The sequence below is a fragment of the Tursiops truncatus genome, chromosome 15 (genome assembly GCF_011762595.2).
Source record: "Tursiops truncatus isolate mTurTru1 chromosome 15, mTurTru1.mat.Y, whole genome shotgun sequence".
NCBI classification, from domain to species: domain Eukaryota; kingdom Metazoa; phylum Chordata; class Mammalia; order Artiodactyla; family Delphinidae; genus Tursiops; species Tursiops truncatus.
The window spans coordinates 26,161,698-26,180,269 of NC_047048.1; the positions used below are offsets into that span (position 1 = coordinate 26,161,698).

The following is an 18,572-nucleotide window of genomic DNA, read 5'->3' on the forward strand; positions in this document are numbered from 1 at the left end:
TACCCGGAGCCCTCCTCCATCCCGCACAGGACGAGGCGTCCGGGGACTGCAGGGGGGCGCTGTCTGCGGGAGCCAAACGCCCCGCGGGTCAAGTTGGCGGCACAGCAGGGCATGAGGCCGGGCCACCCGGACTTTGACCTGCGCGGGCCGGAGAGAGCCTGAATTTAAACTGAGTGAAAACAGTTGGCTCCGTCGTCTCCCAGAGGCGAAGATCTATTGATTAATACGGGATCCGGAAAGGATAGAACGTCGATGATTACTCTCGAAAAGTGGTCACACCCCTAAAAAGTGGCCCCCTCTAGGGAAGTGAGAATGCTAGGCACGGACGGGGTTCGAACCCGTGATCTTCGGTTTACGAGACCGACGCCTTACCACTTGGCCACCGCGCCTGCGTTAGAATGGCGGCTCGGCGAGCCTCTATCCTGGCGCCACTCCCGTGCGCTCGCCCCACGGGCACGAGCGCGGGCCCCAGCGCACCCGCCCGGCCCCGCCCTTTCGCAGCGGCCGGTGGGGCGGGGCTCAAGCGTGCGCGCGCCGGCCGCTCGCAGCGGACTCACGGCAGCAGAACGGGCAGGGAAGTCCGTCCTACCCTTCGTGTCCGAGTGGGGCCGGGGACTTCGTCTCCGGAGCCCCCAGAGTCCCCACAGGCTCGGCGGGAGGAACTCGTTTGGAGCTCGGGAGCGCTCAGGACGCTCGCAGGCATTTCAGAGCCTGAGGTTCGAATCCCAGCTTCCAGAGAGACTCCGCGACTTTGGACAACCGGTCTCGGGGCCTCAGTTTCCCCTCTAGGGTGAGGCACCCAGGAGGCGGAGGAAAAGGCTGTGGTTCCTTTACTAGCCCGACCCCTCGGGCGGTCCACGGCTGCCCTGCATGGAGCTGACGCTCAACGAGGGTTGTTGAATGAATGTGTAAGTTTTCTGAAATAAAAAGCCCCAAAGCTCCTCTTCCCCCAGATTGCCGCGGTTGAGCCCTGGGTGTGTGCCTGGACCCGGGGCCAGCAGCATCACCTGGGAGCTGGTTAGAAATGCAACTTCTCTGGCTCACCCCAGACCTGCCCAATTAGACCTGCTGGGGGAGCCGGGCAATCTGGGCTTTAACAGGCTCTCCTCCAGATGATGCCGCTGCGCGGGAAAGGCTGAGCCCCAATGCTCTAGACGATTGATACGCATATTCACATTTATGTATTCAAACGTGCCCTTTTATTTTTATTCAAATGGACTGACTTTAAAGTGCACTTTGATTCTCCATTAATTAATGTATGGATGTGTTAACTAATACAGTGGCTTGTAGTACATTTTATAATCACGATAAGTAATAGCATATATTATTTTTAAAATTAACAGTTTCTCTTATACATTAATGTGATGGGTACTATTACAATATTGCATCGTAAATTATATATACTGCATTATATACCATAATATAATGCATGGATGGGATACCTTATTCTCTTTAATAGCTGCACGGTTTCCCATCCAGTGGCTCTATCACAGTTGATTTAATCAATTTCTGGGAGTAAGGCCTTGGGTTGTCTGCAGCTTTTTAGCTGCACAGAACATTCTGCTACGTGCACCTTTGCCGCCTGGTACCAGTGATGCTCGCAGGGTATAAGGAGACATAAATTAAGAATGTCCACAGCCCACTGTGCAGGTGTATAGGCAAATGGGAAACCTATATATGCCAGGAAGTTGTGTCCACCAAGTTGCTTTAAATGTCACGGTTTGGGCAGGTGACTGGAAAAGGCCCTGGCATTTACCCTCAAACAGGAACTCTGAGATACTGCTCCCGGAGTGCTTGAGATCTATGTGCAAATCTCACTGCAGCTCTTTAATTAAAAAAAAAAAAAAAAAAAAAAAAAAATTGAACATTTTCAGAATTAAAATGTATTACTGAGCATTGCCTTTGAATGGTTGATGATAAAATTGATTCCATTGTCCCCCTCCATTTTTTGGTGTTCACTGAGTTGTTGGAATTATTGTGCAGAAGTGATAGGGCTTATAAAAAGTGAAAAGAAATTAGCAAATGAGAGAACATCACATGTGAGCTGAGCCCAGAACTAACTGGCAGGTGGAATGGAAATGAGATTCTAACAGGTGCTTTCTTCAGCTTTGTCTTCTGAGGGGAGGGAGGGGATTAAATGATAGAGGTGCATCTGAATCTTGGTGGGCAGGTGGGATGCCTGAGGTACGCAGGGTCTGGGGTGTCCTGAGGGAGGCTGGCCCTGTGACCTTCTGTGAGCCCTAAAGTAGAGAACACAGGTCTGATCCTACTTCTCTCACAGGTGTAAGGAGCCCTGAGAAGCCACAAATCTTGGACACCTGGCTGGAGGATCTGTCCGTCCTGGCCCCAGCGTCTTAGAGAGGTACCTGCACAGGTAGGTCTTCAAAAAGTATTGTAGAGGAAATTAACATGCGATTCCTTTCAGTGTGGTCCTCCACGTGGTTCTGGAGAACCTCCTTGGCCAGTGCCTTCCAGCTACGGTGCCAGCAGAGTCCTGGCGCTGAACTTCCTAGATAAGCCCTTCCCCGAGATTTTTAATCTGGTGCCCACTGCACTCAAGACTAAAAAATCTGTGAATTCACCAAAAGTGTATGTAAAATGTGTGTGTTTCTGGGAAAGGGATGCCACAGTTTTTATCAGGTTTTCAGAAAGGCTTGCTGAGGGTCCTAGAAACCTTCAAGCCTTTTTACTCCCTCACTCCTCTGAAATGATTCACCCGAACCCCACTGAAATGCAGTGGGTCTAAAAGTGATTAACCACAGTTGAGGTTGCTTGAAAAAATGAAGGTGTCTTGGAGACACTGTCTCCTTCCAGGCAGGACTTCTGCGGCCACCGACTCCTCTGTTGGGGCCGCCCTCAACACCTTCACCCCTGCTTGCTGCCCGCCTCCCCGCCTCCCCGCCCCTCCGCCTCCCCGCCTCCCCCGGCCCCTCCGCCTTCCCCCGCCCCTCCGCAGCAAGGGCTGCATCCATCTTAACAGCACTTCACAGTGTGTGAAGGGCTTTCACCTGCGTTAGCTCCATGGAGCCTTGGTTGTGGCCTAGCACGCTCGGCACTTGAACCTGAACATCTTGGGAAGATGCAGATGGACCCTGCGGTGGGGCTGAGGTTCTGCCTTTCTCACAACCTCCCAGGCTGTGCTGGTGCTGCTGGTCCGGGCCCTCACTTTGAGAACTGCTTTAAAGAGTTCTTGGAGAAATTAATTTTCTTGCAGAGGAGGGAAAAAAGCCCCCTCAGGCTTGGATATTTAGGTTGCCTGAGGTGCTGACAGCAGGCTTTTCTCTGATCACCTAAATCAAGACTTTGCCTGAAGAAGGCTCACTTAGCTACTCAAATAGCTCACTTAGCTATCCCTGCGACTGCATTGTCGGTGACGGACAGTTCAGAACCCAGGGCCAGAGCCAGAGGCCACAGCCCCCGTCATTGCTTTATCTCATAAATTCAGGGTTTTAGAGCAGGCTTGATGAGGCCAGGCAGGTTATATGAACCTGTGAATTGAATGCGTGGAGGACACACGGGATAGGGGCCGAGGACCAGGTGATATGGTGCCATTGTACATTCCCGCCAGAAATATATGCTTTCCAGTTGGGTCACATCTTTCAATTCCTGTCTTTTATTTTCTTCTTCTTATTTTTATTGAAGTATAGTTGGTTTACAATGTTATGTTAGTTTCGGGTATATAGCAAAGTGATTAATTTTATATATATATATCTCTTTTTCAGATTCTCTTCCATTATAGGTTATTACAAGATACTGAATATAGTTCCCTGTGCTATACAATAGGTCCTTGTTGGTTATCTGTTTTATATATAGTAGTGTGTATCTGTTAATCCCCAAAATCCTAGTTTATCCCTTCCCACCCCTTTCCCCTTTGGTAACCATAAGTTTGTTTTCTATGTTTGTGCATCTATTTCTGTTTTATAAATAAGTTCATTTGTGTCATTTGTTTTAGATTCCATATATAAATGATATATAATATTTGTCTTTGTCTTACTTAGTATGATAATCTCTGGGTCCATTTGTCTTTTATTTTGGCTACTCTAGTGGGTATGTGGTGGTACCTCATTTTAATTTGCATTTCCCTGATGACTAATGATGTTAAGCACTTTTTCATGTGCTCATTGGTCATTTGTTACATCGTCTTTTTTATTTATCTATTTATTTTTGGCTGCATCGGGTCTTCGTTGCGGCACACAAGATCTTTCATTGTGGGATGTGGGCTCTCTAGTTGATGTGCACGGGTCAGTAGTTGCAGTGCGTGGGCTTAGTTGTCCTGCGGCATGTGGGAATCTTAGTTCCCTGACCAGGGATCGAACCTGCGTCCCCTGCATTGAAAGGCAGATTCTTAACCACTGGACCACCAGGGAAGTCCCTGTTACATCTTTTGTGAAGTGTCTGCTCAAATCTTTTGCCCATTTTTATAGCTTGTTTGCCTTCCTATTTTTTTTTAAACCCAGTTCTTTTTTTTTTTAAAATAAATTTATTTATTTTTGGCTGTGTTGGGTCTTTGTTGCTGCGCGTAGGCTTTCTCTAGTTGTGGCGAGTGGGGGCTACTCTTCATTGCCGTGCATGGGCTTCTCATTGCAGTGGCTTCTCTTGTTGTGGAGCATGGGCTCTAGGCGCGCGGGCTTCAGCAGTTATGGCACGCGGGCTCAGTAGTTGTGGCTCACGAGCTCTAGAGTGCAAGCTCAGTAGTTGTGGCACACAAGCTTAGTTGCTCCACAGCATGTGGCATCTTCCTGGACTAGGGCTCGAACCCGTGTCCCCTGCATTGGCAGGCGGATTATTAACCACTGCACCACCAGAGAAGCCCACCTTCCTATTTTTGAATCATCAGAGTTCATTGTATGTTCTGGACAGAAGTCTTTTTTCAGATATACGTATCGTTAGTATTTTCTCCTACTTGGTGGATTGCCTTTGCATGTTCTCAGTGGGGTCTCTCAAAGTGCAGAAGTTTTTAATTTTGATGAAGTCCAGTTTATCAATGTTTTTCTTTTATGCTTTTTTGTTTCCTAAGAAAGCTTTGTCTACCTGGGTCACAAAGGTTTTCTCCAAGAATTTTTATCATTTTTGCTTTTACATTTAGGTCTAGGATCCATTTTGAGTTAATTTTTGTGTATGGTGTGAGGTTGGGCTTGATGTCCATTTTTTCCCATATCCAGCACCATCTGTTGAAACGATGATCCTCTCTCCATGCAACTGCCCTGGTGCCTTTGTTGAAATTCACTTGACCGTGTACGTGTGGTCGGTTGCTGTGGTTTGTGTTCCATTGATCTGTATATCTATCTGTATGCCAGTTACCACACAGGCTTTGATTGTATTTTATGGAGAGTACTGAAGTCACGTCTTTTAAATCCTCCAAATTTGTTCTTCTTTTACAAAACTGTTTTGCCTATTCTAGTCCTTTGTTTCCATATGATTTTCTGTATACTTTTTAGAATCAGCTCATCAGTTTCTACAAAATGCCTGCTCGGATTTTGATTGGGATTGTAGTAAAGCTATAATTGAATTTGGGGGAAATTAATGTCTTAACACTATGGAGTCCCCCCATCTATGAATATTTCAGTTGTTTGTTGCTGGTGCCTATGACTCTTGGATTCTAAATTCATTTCGCTGGCATTTCATCATGTGAGATTTCTGTGATTTTCAGTGGAAGAGCAGCTAGAAAGTTCGTGGTACCTGTGTTTACCTTCTTTTGGCACTCCATCCAAGCAGGAATCCCTGCCACATAGAGGCAGTGTGCAGGCCCCTGCAGAACATAGCAGGGTGAGGACTGAAGCAGGATGTGTTGCCTGTGTAACCTCTGAAAAACTGAAGGTCTCCCAGCTTGGAGAGAGAGGCAGTAGTTTTTTCAACTCCCTTTCACAAATAATGCCAACCATACAGAAAATGGTACAAAGAGGAATTCTGCAGAAAAATTACAGCTGTATAGAATGCCCTGATATCACCTCATCAAGTCAATCTTAGAACCTCTAACCCTGGAAAAATAAGTTTAAATTGGTTCATTCCAGAACCAGAATAAGATCAAGCTGGCAGCTATGAACAGTAAAAAGTTTTGTTCTTTCTCTTTTCCCTTTTTTTTTCCGGATACGCTCTGAAAAGGTCAACCAGGTTATCTGAGGCACAAACATTAGTGTGCAGAGTTGGTGACGGTTTTATGGATATAAAAAGCAGTCGACAGTAACAGGATAAATTGCTGTTTCTCTTATTACTTGTCCTGTATTACATGGAGGACTCCCACCCTCTCAGCTCTCAATTCCTTCCTCTCTCTCCTCTTCCTTTTTGAGGTGACCAGTCTTAGGAGTTTTTTTGGATTTTCCCACATCTTTTTCTGTTGATATGTGTTTATACATAGGTAGTGTTTTGGGGGGGTTGTTCTCCTCAACAAATGGTGCATATTTTGTAAACATGTCTTCTTTTTGATGTTAACTCTACAAAGCATCAGAGGTCTAACCGTGTCACTCCCTATGGCTCTAGCTCATTCCTTGTAACCACTGTGTTCTAGTCTGCTCGGGGGACTGCAGCACAGTTTTAATAAATCCCCTATTGCTGGCCACCTGGGTTGTTTCCAAGTTTTCTTCGTTACAAGCAGAGCTGCTCTTGCATCTTTGCACGTGGCTCCCAGTGCACACATGTGGAAGGTTCTTTAGCATAGATGTCAGGGTCATTGCTTTCCTAAGATAACTTTCTGCCGTAGGGTAGCAGCCTTAAGCAAACAGTGCTGCAAGCATCTGCTTGCCGGTGAGTGAGCCGGCCATCAGTGCTACTGGGCTACAGGAGTTGTATTTGCTCTTGCTTGAGGCTCTCATTTTCAACTTTGTGCGGAGGTGGTTTGGACGAGGCAGAAACAATCAGCCACGCACTTTGTGTGATGTCTTGGCCGAGGTCCACCCAATGTGGTGGAGACGTGTTATGGGTGTGAGTGTGTTGGTATCAAACCGAACAAATTCCTTTGGTTTCCAGTATTATGAGCTTGTAAGAAACATTATGTGAATGTCCCAAATGGGTTCCTTCACATATGTTGCCACTTTATATAAAGTAGTACCAGCATCTCACATGAATGATACATGGTGTGTGTTTATTAGTACCGCAAAGAATCATTTATTTTCCTTTAGGTTTATTCATAGTATATGATATTTCAAAAACTCAAACCTTTAATCATTAACCAGGAAGTCATTTTGATAGACAGACAGACAGACAGATAGATAGATAGATAGGATGGATGTTGACCTTTTCCTAGGCCTTGTATTTTAAGATCCTTGTTACATAAGTGACACTTGATCTAATGGGTTTCAAATTTTTTTTTAGCCATTGCAAACTTTTGGAGAATTTATCCTTGTTATTGGGGCATCTTCCAATATACCCCCCCTGCATTTTAAACCTAGGAGTTGAAGCAGTATATACATGGTTAAAGATGAAATATATGTTATGAAGTTAAAAGTGACTATTTAAAGATGTCATCTCCCATCATCAGATGCCAATTATCCTATCCCCAGCTTTTGACGTAGGAGGTGATTATTCCCAGGGATGTTCTTGGCAACTTGAAAAGATAAATGGGTGGAAGGAAACGAGAGAAACTGTGATGATAAATTTACTTACAGAGAAGAACCTACCTTTTGCATTTTCCCCTTGTGGTTCCGCTTTAGTGCTGTAAAACTGTACATATACACGTAAAACTTAGGTAGAAAAATGTTGAACATGAAAGATGACCTTTTCTCTTCTTCCTTGTTCCATTATGGACAAGTTAGAATTGCTTTTTTGGAAACATGAGTAAGATTTTATTGGAAACATTTTGCTGTTCTTCTCTCTCCTTTCATGGTTCTTAAAAAGCTGTCACTGTGTCTTCTTGTGATGCTTTCTGTCTCTGTAACTGCTCGTTGGACCAACTAGAGGCCTTGGAAGTGTGAACGGTTTCTCTGGCGTTTACCTCTGTGTGTTTGCCGGTTGTCACGGTATATTAGTGAGTGCTATTTAATCCCATGCTAGCTCTAAAAATAACACGATGGGAAGTATTTAGAGAAAGTTTGAACACTACGTCCAGATCTCAGCTTATCTCAAATAAAAGCCACTAGTTCCATTCAGGTAAAAAACACTTGTAGAAATCCAGGGTGGCTTTTTTCTTTTGAATTGGGGTTTTGGTTTTTGGTTGTTTCTTCCTGTCCTTTTGTAATCCATCTCCCCCACCCTCCAACAGCCATTCTGCTTTCTGTCACTATCTGTTAGTTTGTATATCCTAGAATTTTATATAAATGGACTCGAAACAGTGTGTATTCTTTTTCTTTTTTTAAAAAAATTGGGGACTTCCCTGGCAGTGCAGTGGTTAAGACACCATGCTTCCAGTGCAGGGGGGCACAGTTTGGATACCTAGTCGGAGAACTAAGATCCCACGTGCCACGTGGTGCAGCCAAAAAAATATATATGTAAAATTGAAGTATAGTTAATTTACAGTGTTGTGTTAATTACTGCTGTACAGCAAAGTGATTCAGTTTTATATATATGTATATATACACATACATTCTTTTTAAAAAAATATTCTTTTCCATTGTGGTTTATCATAGGATATTGAATATAGTTCTCTGTGCTATATAGTAGGACCTTGTTGTTTTATGTATTCTTTTCCTGGCTTTCATTCAGTGTAATTATTTCAAGACCCATCCATGCTGTACGTTATTGTGAACCAAGAGTTCGTTCCTTGTTACTTATGAGTGGTATGGACATTTGAGTTGTTTGCAGTTTGGGGCTATCACAAATAAAGCTACTATGAACATTTGTGTACCAGCCTTTGAAAGGACATTAAAAAGCTTTCCTTCCTTTTGGGTGAATACATAGGAGTGGAATGCCTGGATCAGATGTTTATATTTTTAGGAAACTGACTGTTTTCCAGAGTGGTTGTGCCATTTTGCATCCCCACTGGCAGTGTAGGAGAGTTCCAGTTCCTCCACATTCTCATCAACACGTGGTATGGTTAGTCTTTTTAATTTAATTTAGCCATTCTAACAGGTGGGCAGTGCTATCTCATTGTTTTAGTTTGCATTTCTCTAATGACTAATGAAGTTGAGCATTTTTTTCATGTGTTTATCTACTATTCATCTGTCTTCTTTGGAGAAGTATTCATACGCCTTATGCATTTTTTATTGGGTTGTTTTTCTGGTTTTTTTGGCCGTGACACGCGGATTGTGGGCTTTTAGTTCCCCGACCAGGGATCGAACCCATGCCCCCTGCAGTAGAAGTGCGGAGTCTTTTTTTTTTTTTTTAAATAAATTTATTTATTTATTTTTGGCTGCGTTGGTCTTCGTTGCTGCACATGGGCTTTCGGTAGTTGTGGCAAGTGGGGGCTACTCTTCATTGTGGTGTGTGGGCTTCTCATTGCAGTGGCTTCTCTCATTGTGGAGCACGGGCTCTAGGTGCGCGGGCTCAGTAGTTGTGGCATGCCAGCTCAGTAGTTGTGGCGCACAGGCTTAGTTGCTCTGCAGCATGTGGGATCTTCCTGGACCAGGGCTCCAACTCGTGTCCCCTGCATTGGTAGGCGGATTCTTAACTACTGCGCCACCAGGGAAGTCCCAAGGAAGTGCAGAGTCTTAACCACTGGACTGCCAGGGAAGCCCCCTCATTATTGAATTTTGAAAGTTCTTGATATATTCTGGATACAAATCCTTTATCAGATATATGATTTCCAAATATTTTCTCCCCTGTGTGGCTCTTTTCCTTCTCTTAACAGTGTTCTTTTAACAGCAGAAGTTTTAAATTTTGATAAAATCTGGTTTATCTATTTGTTCTCCTTTGCATCATTCTTTTCTTGTTATATCTAAGAAACTTCGCTTAAGTCAAAGTAACAATGTTTTTTTCCTATGTTTTCCTCTAAAAGTTTTATAATTTGGGTTTTTACATTTAGGTCGATGACCCATTTGTAGTTAAATTTGTATATATTGTGAGTTATGAATGGAAGTTCGCTTTTTTGTATATAGGTATCAAATTGTTCCATTGTCTTTTGTTGAAAAGACCATCCTTTCTCCACTGAATTGCCTTTGCACCTTTGTTGAAAATAAGTTGTCCACATATGTGTGGGTCTATTTCTGGGCTCTGTTTTGTTCCATTGATCTATTTGTCTATTTTCACACCAGTTCCACACTATCTTAACTAATGCAGGTTTATAATAAGTCCTGAAATCAGGTAGTGTTAGTATTCCAACTTTGTCCTTCCTCTTGACTATTCTAGTTCCTTTATATTTCCATGTGAATTTTAGAATCTGGTAACAATTTATACAAGAAGCCTATTGGGATTGCATTAAATCTTTAGGTCAATTTGGAGAGAACTGGCATATTGACACTATTGAGTCCTCCAGTTCCTGGACATGATATATCTTTTGATTTATTTAGGTCTTCTTTAACTTCTCTTAGCAGTGTTTTTGTCATTCCCAGTGTACACACCTTTCACATATTCTGTCAGATTTATTTTTCATATTTTGGAGTATATTATAGATGATATTATTTTAAAATTTCAAGTCCTGATTGTTCATTACTGGTAGATGGAAACGCACTTGCATTTTTTATATTGGCCTGCTATTCTGCCACCTTGTTAAACTCACTTATTAGTAGTCTTTTGGTAGATTCCTTCAGATTTCTATATAGGCAATCATGTAATCTGTGAATAGTGACAGTTTTACTTCTTCCTTTCCAATCTGAATGCTTTTTATTTATTTTTCTTGCCTTATTGTCTAGAACTTCCAGTATAATGTTGAGTAGGAGTGGTGAGAGAGGACATTCTTAGTTTATTTCTGATCTTAAGGAAAAAGCATTCAGTCTTTCAATATTAGGCATGGTGTTCCCTGTGGGTTTGTCATAGATGGCCTTTATCAGGTTAGGAAGTTCCCTTTTATTCCTAATTGGTGAGGGATTTTAAAAAAAATCAGGAATTAATGTCAGCTTTTTCCAAATGCTTCTTCTGTGTCTATTAAGATGATCATGGTTTTAAATTTTTTTAGTTTGTTAATATGGTAAATTACACTGATTGATTATTCAAACATTAAACCATCCTTACATTCCTTGGACAAAACTCCACTTGGTTAGGATATATTATCCTTTTTATATATTGTTGGATTCAATTTTCTAAAATTTGTTTAGAAATGTTCTATGTTCCTGAAGGATATTGGTCAGTAATTTACTTTTCTAATAATGTCTTTGTCTGGCTTTGGTGTCAGGGTAATACTGGCATCATAGAATAAGTTGGGAGGTATTGCCTCCTTTTCAGTTTTCTAGAAGAGTTTGCATATAACTGGTATTGTTTATTCCTTAAATGATTGGTAGAATTCACCAGAAAAGCCATCTGGGCCTGTGGTTTCCCTTATGAAAAGGTTTTTCACTATTAATTCAACTTTTTTAAAATAGATATAGGGTTAATCAGGTTATTTATTTCTTTTTAAGTGAACTTCATGGTTTGACTTTCAAGGAATTGTTTAATCTAAGTCGTTGAATTTATTGACATAAAGTTTTTCATAATATTGCCTTATTATCCATTTCATATTTGTAGAATCTGTAGTGATGTCACCTCTCTCATTCCTGATATTGGTAATTTGTGTCCTCTTGCTTTGTTTTCCTGATTTGTCTGTTGGAGGTTTATCACTTTTACTGATCTCCAGGAACCAGTTTCTAGTTCCATTGATTTTTCTGTATTGCTTTTCTGTTTATTTCATTGATTTCTGCTCTGGACTTCATTATTTACTTTCTTCTATTTTAGGTTTAATTTGCTTTTCTTTTTCTAGGTTTTTTTTTCTTTTTTTAGGGTGGACACTGAGGCCATTGATTTGAGAACTTTCTTTTTTCTAATAAAGGCATTTAGTGCTATAAAAGTTCTCTTCAGATACCGCTTTAGCAGGTTATCACACAACTTGATATATTGTGTTTTTATTTTCATTCAGTTCAAAATACTTATTTTCTCCTTTGGCTTATTTTTTTTTTTGTCCCACAGGTTACACAAAAGTGTGTTAGTTTCTAAATATTTGGGGATTTTCAAAAGGATCTTCCTTTTATTAATTCCTACTTTAACTTCACTGTGGTTGGGGAACATGTGCTGTTGAAAAGAATGTGTATTCTGTTGTTGGGTGAAGTGTTGTGTAAATGTCAATAAGGTCAAGTTGGCTGCTAGTATCGTTTTTGTTTTTTTGTTAAATCCTTACTGATTTTCTGTTGACTTGTTCAGTCAATTACTGAGAGAGGGTATTGACATCTTTGGCTATAATTGTGGATTTGTCTATCCCTCCCTGAATTTCTGTAATTTTTTTGTGTCATGTAGTTTGAATTTGTTGTTAGGTGCATAAACATTTAGCATTCTTTTGACTTCTTCATGAATTTATCATTATGAAATGACCTTCGTTTTCTCTAGTAATATTCTTTGTCCTGAAATCTCTGAAATTTTGTCTTATATAAATGTAGCCATTCCAATAATTGATTAGTATTAGCATGGTATTACCTTTTTCTATATGCTTCCTTTTAACTTATATCTGTGTTTTTATATTTAAGGCGTGTTTCTCATAGGTAGTATAGAGTTGAGTTTTGCTTTTTTAGCCGTTCTGAAAATCTCTGCCTTTTAATTGAATTATTTAGACCATTTACATTTAATGAGACAATTGATATAAGTTTAAATTTATCATCTTGCTACTTGTTTTCTATTTGTCCCGTCTGTTTTTCCTTCCCTTTTCTCTCTTTTTATACAGCTTTGATTTTGTTAGTTTTTATAGTTCCATTTATCACCTTGTTTGATTTATTAGCTATCACTCTGTTTTTTGGTTTTTGTTTTTAATTTAGTGTTTGCTGTAGGATTCATAATATATATCTTTAACTTATCACTGTCTACCATTAAGTGATATTATACCACTTAACATATAACATAAACATTTTACAATAATATGCTCCCATTCTCTCTACCTGACCTTTATGTTTTTGTTTTCATATATTTTACTTTTACATACGTTATAAAGCCCATACAACATTTGTTGTTAATTTTGTTTAAATAGTTAACCTTTAGGAGATTTAAATACTAAGAAAAACTGTCATATACTTATTTACATAGTTACCATTTCTGGTGCTCTTCATTTCTTTGTGTATATCCAGACTTCTATCTGGCACTATTTTCCTTCTGCCTGAAGTCTTCCTTTAACATTTTTTCTTATAAGAATCTGAAGACGGAAAGAAAAAAAAAAGGAATCTGAAGACAGTGAATTGTTGCAGCTTTTGTATGTCTGAGAACATCTTGCCTTCATTTGTTTTAATATAAATTTATTTTTTATTTTTATTTATTTTTGGCTGTGTTAGATCCTCGTTGCTGCGTGTGGGCTTTCTCTAGTTGTGGTGAGTGGGGGCTAGTCTTCGTTGTGGTGCACGGGCTTCTCATTGCAGTGGCTTCTCTTTGTTGCGGAGCACAGGCTCTAGGCACGTGGGCTCAGTAGTTGTGGCACGTGGCTCTAGAGCGCAGGCTCAGTAGTTGTGGCGCACAGGCTTAGTTGTTCCATGGCATGTGGGATCTTCCCGGACCAGGGCTCAAACCCGTGTCCCCCATATTGGCAGACGGATTCTTAACTCCTGTGCCACTAGGAAAGCCCCTGCCTTCATTTTTGAAAGATACTTTTGCATGTTATAGAACTCTAGGTTGACACATTTCTTTCAGAATTTTAAAGATGGTACTTCACTACCCTGTATCATTTCCAACAAATCTGCCATCATCCTTATCTTTGCTCCATTATTCATAATGTGTCTTTTCCCCGTCTGCTTTTTAAAAAACATATTTAATGGTGATAAAATACACATAATGTAAATTTTACCATTGTAACCATTTTTAAGTGTACAATTCAGTGGCATTAAGAAATTCACATTGTGTAACCATCATCATTATTCATCTCCAGAACTATTTGCATCTTGCAAAACAGCAACTCTGTACTCACTAAAACAATAACTCTCTATTTTCCCCTACAGCAATCCCTGGTAACGACCATTCTACTGTCTGTGTGTGAATTTGATTACTCTAGGTATCTCATATGAGTGGAAGCATACAATATTTTAAAAATACTTTTTAAAATTGAGGTATAGTTGATGTACAACATTATACAAGTTTCAAATGTACAACATAGTGATTCACAATTTTTAAAGGTTATACTCCTTTATAGTTATTATAAGATATTAGTTATATTCCCTGTGTCGCATAATATATCCTTATAGTTTATTTATTTTATACATAATAATTTGTACCACTTGTTCTCCTACCCATGTCTTGCCCCTTCCCTTTTCACTCTCCCCACTAGTAACCACTAGTTTGTTCTCTATATCTGTGAGTCTGTTTCCTTTTTGTTATATTTACTAGTTTGTTTTATTTTTCATATTCCATACGTGATATCATACAGTATTTGTCTTTGTCTGACTTATTTCACTTAGTCCCTCCAAGTCCATCCATGTTGTTGCAAATGGCAAAATAGCATTCTTTTTTATGGCTGAGTAGTATTCCATTGTATACATACACCACATCTGTTTTTAAAATTAATTAATTAATTTATTTATGGCTGCGTTGGGTTTTCTTTGCTGTGTGTGGGCTTTCTCTAGTTGTGGCGAGTGGGGGCTCTCTTTGTTGCAGTGTGTGGGCTTCTCATTGTGGTAGCTTCTCATTGCAGAGCATGGGCTCTAGGAGTATGGGCTTCAGTAGTTGTGGCACTCGGGCTCAGTAGCTGTGGTTCACAGGCTCTAGAGCGTAGGCTCAGTAGTTGTGGCGCATGGGCTTAGTTGCTCTGCGGCATGTTTTTGGATATATACGCAGTACTGGAATTGCTGGATCATGTGGTAGTTCTGTTTTTAGTTTTTTGAGAAACTGCTATACTGTTTTACACAGCGGCTGCACCAATTTACATTCCCACCAACAGTACACAAGGGTTCCCTTTTCTCCACGTCCTCGCCAACATTTATTATTTGTGGTCTTTTTAATGATAGCCTTTCTGACAGGTGTGAGGTGATATCTCACTTTGGTTTTAATTTGCATTTCTCTGATGATTAACGATGTTGAGCATCTTTTCCTATGCCTGGGCCATCTGTATATTTTCCTTGGAAAAATGTCTATTCAGGTCTTCTGCCCATTTTTTAATTGCATTGTTTGTTTTTTTGATATTGAGTTGTATGAGTTGTTTATATATTACAGATATTAACCCCAATAATATAATGTTATTGATCATAGCATTAGCAAATATTTTCTCCTTTTCAATAGGTTGTCTTTTTATTCTGTCAATGATTTCCTTTGCTGCAAAAGAGCTTTTAAGTCTCCTTAGGTCCCATTTGTTTATTTTTATTTCCTTTGCTTTAGGAGACAGATCCAAAAAAATACTGGTTTGATTTATGTTGATGAGTTTTCTGCCTATGTTTTCTTCTAGGATTTTTATGGTTTCTAATCTTACATTTAGGTCTTTAATACATTTCAAATTTATATGGTATGAGGAAATGTTCTAATTTCATTCTTTTATGTGTAGCTGTCCAGTTTTCCCAGCACCACTTATTGAAGGGAATGTCTTTTCTCCATTGTATATTCTTGTCTCCCTTGTCATAGATTAACTGACCATAAGCATGTAGGTTTATTTCTGGGCTCTCTATTCTATTCCATTGATCTATGTGCCAGTACCATACTGTTTTGATTATTGTACCATACTGTTTTGATTATTGTAGTTTTGTAGTATAGACTGAAGTCAGGGAGCATGATTCCTCCAGCTCTGTTCTTCTTTCTCAAGATTGTTTTGGCTATTTGGGGACTTCTGTTTCCATAAAAATGCCCTTGGTATTTTGATAGGGAATGTGTCAATTGCCTTGGGTAGTATGGTCATTTTAACAATACTGATTCTTCCCATCCATGAACATAGTATGTCTTTTTTTAAAAATTACTTTTATTTTATTTTACTTATTTATTTGGTTGTGTTGGGTCTTAGTTGCAGCTCACGGGCTCCTTAGTTGTGGCTCGTGGGTTCCTTAGTTGTGGCTCATGGGCTCCTTAGTTGTGGCATGGGAACTCTTAGTTGTGGCATGCATGTGGGATCTAGTTCCTGGACCAGGGATTAAACTCGGGCCCCCCTGCATTGGGAGCACAGAGTCTTAACCACTGCACCACCATGGAAGTCCCCATGACATATCTTTTGGTCTGTTTGTCATCTTCATTTTCTTTCATCAGTGTCTTATAATTCTCTGAGTTCAGGTCTTTTACCTCCTTAGGTAGGTTTATTCCTAGGTATTTTATTCTTTTTGATGCAATGGTAAGTGGGATTGTTTTTCTTAATTTCTCTTTCTGATAGCTCATCATTAGTGTATAGAAATGCAACAGATTTCTGTATATTAATTTTGTATTCTGTGACTTCATCAAATTCATTGATGAGTTCTAGTAGTTTTCTGGTGGTGTCTTTAGGATTTTCTATGTATAGTATCATATCTTTTACAAACTTTGATAGTTTTACTTCTTTTCAATTTGGATTCGTTTTATTTCTTTTTCATCTGTGATTGCTGTGGTTAGGACTTCCAATACTATGTTGAATAAAAGTAGTGAGAGTGGGCATCCTTGTCTTGTTCCTGATCTTAGAGGAAATGCTTTCAGCTTTTCATCACTGAGCATGATGTTAGCTGTGGGCTTGTCATATATCACCTCTATTATGTTGAGGTATGCTGTCTGTATGTCCACTTTCTGGAGAGATTTTATCATAAATGGACATTGAATTTTTTCAGAAGCTTTTTCTACATCTATTGAGATGATCAGATGATTTTTATTCTTCAATTTGTTATTGCGGTGTATCATATTGATTGATTTGTGGATATTGAAAAATCCTTGCATCCCAGGGGTAAATCCCACTTGATCGTAGTATTTGATCCTTTTAACGTATTGCTGGATTTGGTTTGCTAACATTTTGTTGAGGATTTTGCATGTATGTTCATCAGTGATATTGGCCTCTAATTTTCTTTCTTTCTTTTTTTTAATATCTTTGTCTGGTTTGGGTGTCAGGTTGATGCTGGCCTCATAGAATGAGTTTGGAAGTGTTCCTTCCTCTGCAGTATTTGGAGTAGTTTGAGAAGGATAGGTGTTAACTCTTCTTTAAATGTTTGGTAACATTCACCTGTGAAGCCATCTGGTCCTGGAGTTTTATTTGTTGGGAGTTTTTAAATTACTGATTCAATTTCATTACTGGTAATTGGTTTGTTCATATTTTCTATTTCTTCCTCGTTCGGTGTTGAGAGATTGTACATTTCCAGGTATTTGTCCATTTCTTCTAGGCTGTCCATTTTATTGGCATATAGTTGTTCATAGTAGTCTCATAATCTTTTGTATTTCTGTGATGTTGGTTGTAACTTCTCATTTTTCATTTCTGATTTTATTGATTTGGGCCCTCTCTTTTTCTTGATGAGTCTGGCTAAAGGTTTATCAATTTTGTTTATCTTTTCAAAGAATCAATTCTTAGTTTCATTGATCTTTTCTATTGTTTCTTTAGTCTCTATGTATTTCTGCTCTGATCTTTATGATTTCTTTCCTTCTACTAACTTTGGGTTTTGTTCTTCTTTGTCTAGTTCCTTTAGGTGTAAGGTTAGGCTGTGTATTTGATATTTTTCTTGTTTCCTGAGGTAAGCTTGTATCCCTTTGAACTTCCCTCTTAGAACTGCTTTTGCTGCATACCATAGATTTCGGATTGTTATGTTTTCATTTTCATTTGTCTCCAGGTATTTTTAAATTTCCTCTTTGATTTCTTCAGTGATCCATTGGTTGTTTAGTAGCATATTGTTTAGCCTCCACGTGTTAGGATTCTTTGCAGTTTTTTCTCGTAGTTGATTTCTAGTCTCATAGCATTGTGGTCGGAAAAGATGCTTAATATGATTTAAATTTTCTTAAATTTACCAAGGCTTGTTTTGTGTCCTAGCATGTGATCTATCCTGGAGAATGTTTCAAGTGCACTTGAAAAGAATGTGTTGGAATTATGCAGTATGTACATTTTTGTGACTGACTAATTTCACTTAGCATAAGGTCCTCAATGTTCATCCATGTACAATGTGCTGGAATTTCCTTTTTAGTAGGGGCGAATAATATTCCATTGTATGTATATACCACATTTTGTTCATTCATCAGTGGACACTTGGGTTGCTGCCACCTTTTGGCTATTGTGAATAATTCTGCTATGCACAGGAGTATATAAATATCTCTTCAAGACACTGCTTTAAATCCTTTTGGGTATATACCTAGAGTGGAATTGATGGATCACATGGTAATTCTGTGTTTATTTTTTTTTGAGGAACTGCCATATTGTTTTCCATAGCAGCTGCACCATTTTATACTCCCACCAATGATTGCACAAGGATCCCAGTTTCTCCAAATCTTCACCAATACCTGTTATTTTGTTTTTTTTTTTGAAAGAGTATCCATCCTAATGGGTGTAAGATGATATCACATTTGATTTTGATTTGCATTTCCCTAATGATTAATGATGTTGAGCATCTTTTCATGTGCTTATTGACCATTAGTATACCTTCTTTGGAGAAATGTCTGTTTAAGTTGTTTGTCCATCTTTAAATTGGGTTGTTTTT

The 18,572-nt window shown here is 39.5% G+C and overlaps 1 long non-coding RNA gene and 1 other non-coding gene across 3 annotated transcripts in view; one reads left to right on the forward strand and one right to left on the reverse strand.

Annotated features, from left to right (window-relative positions):
• Positions 1-317: 317 nt before the first annotated feature.
• TRNAT-CGU (transfer RNA threonine (anticodon CGU)) lies at positions 318-389 on the reverse strand. Its single transcript has one exon. It is a non-coding gene; the product is annotated as a tRNA-Thr (tRNA).
• Positions 390-554: 165 nt separating this feature from the next.
• The window catches only part of LOC109548906 (uncharacterized), a 78,099-nt gene continuing 60,081 nt past the window's right edge, over positions 555-18,572 (forward strand). For both annotated transcript variants that reach the window (XR_002175086.3, XR_012326108.1), the window contains exons 1-2: positions 555-908; positions 2,282-2,374. This is a non-coding gene — a long non-coding RNA (uncharacterized lncRNA). The remainder of the gene's footprint in view (positions 909-2,281; positions 2,375-18,572) is intronic.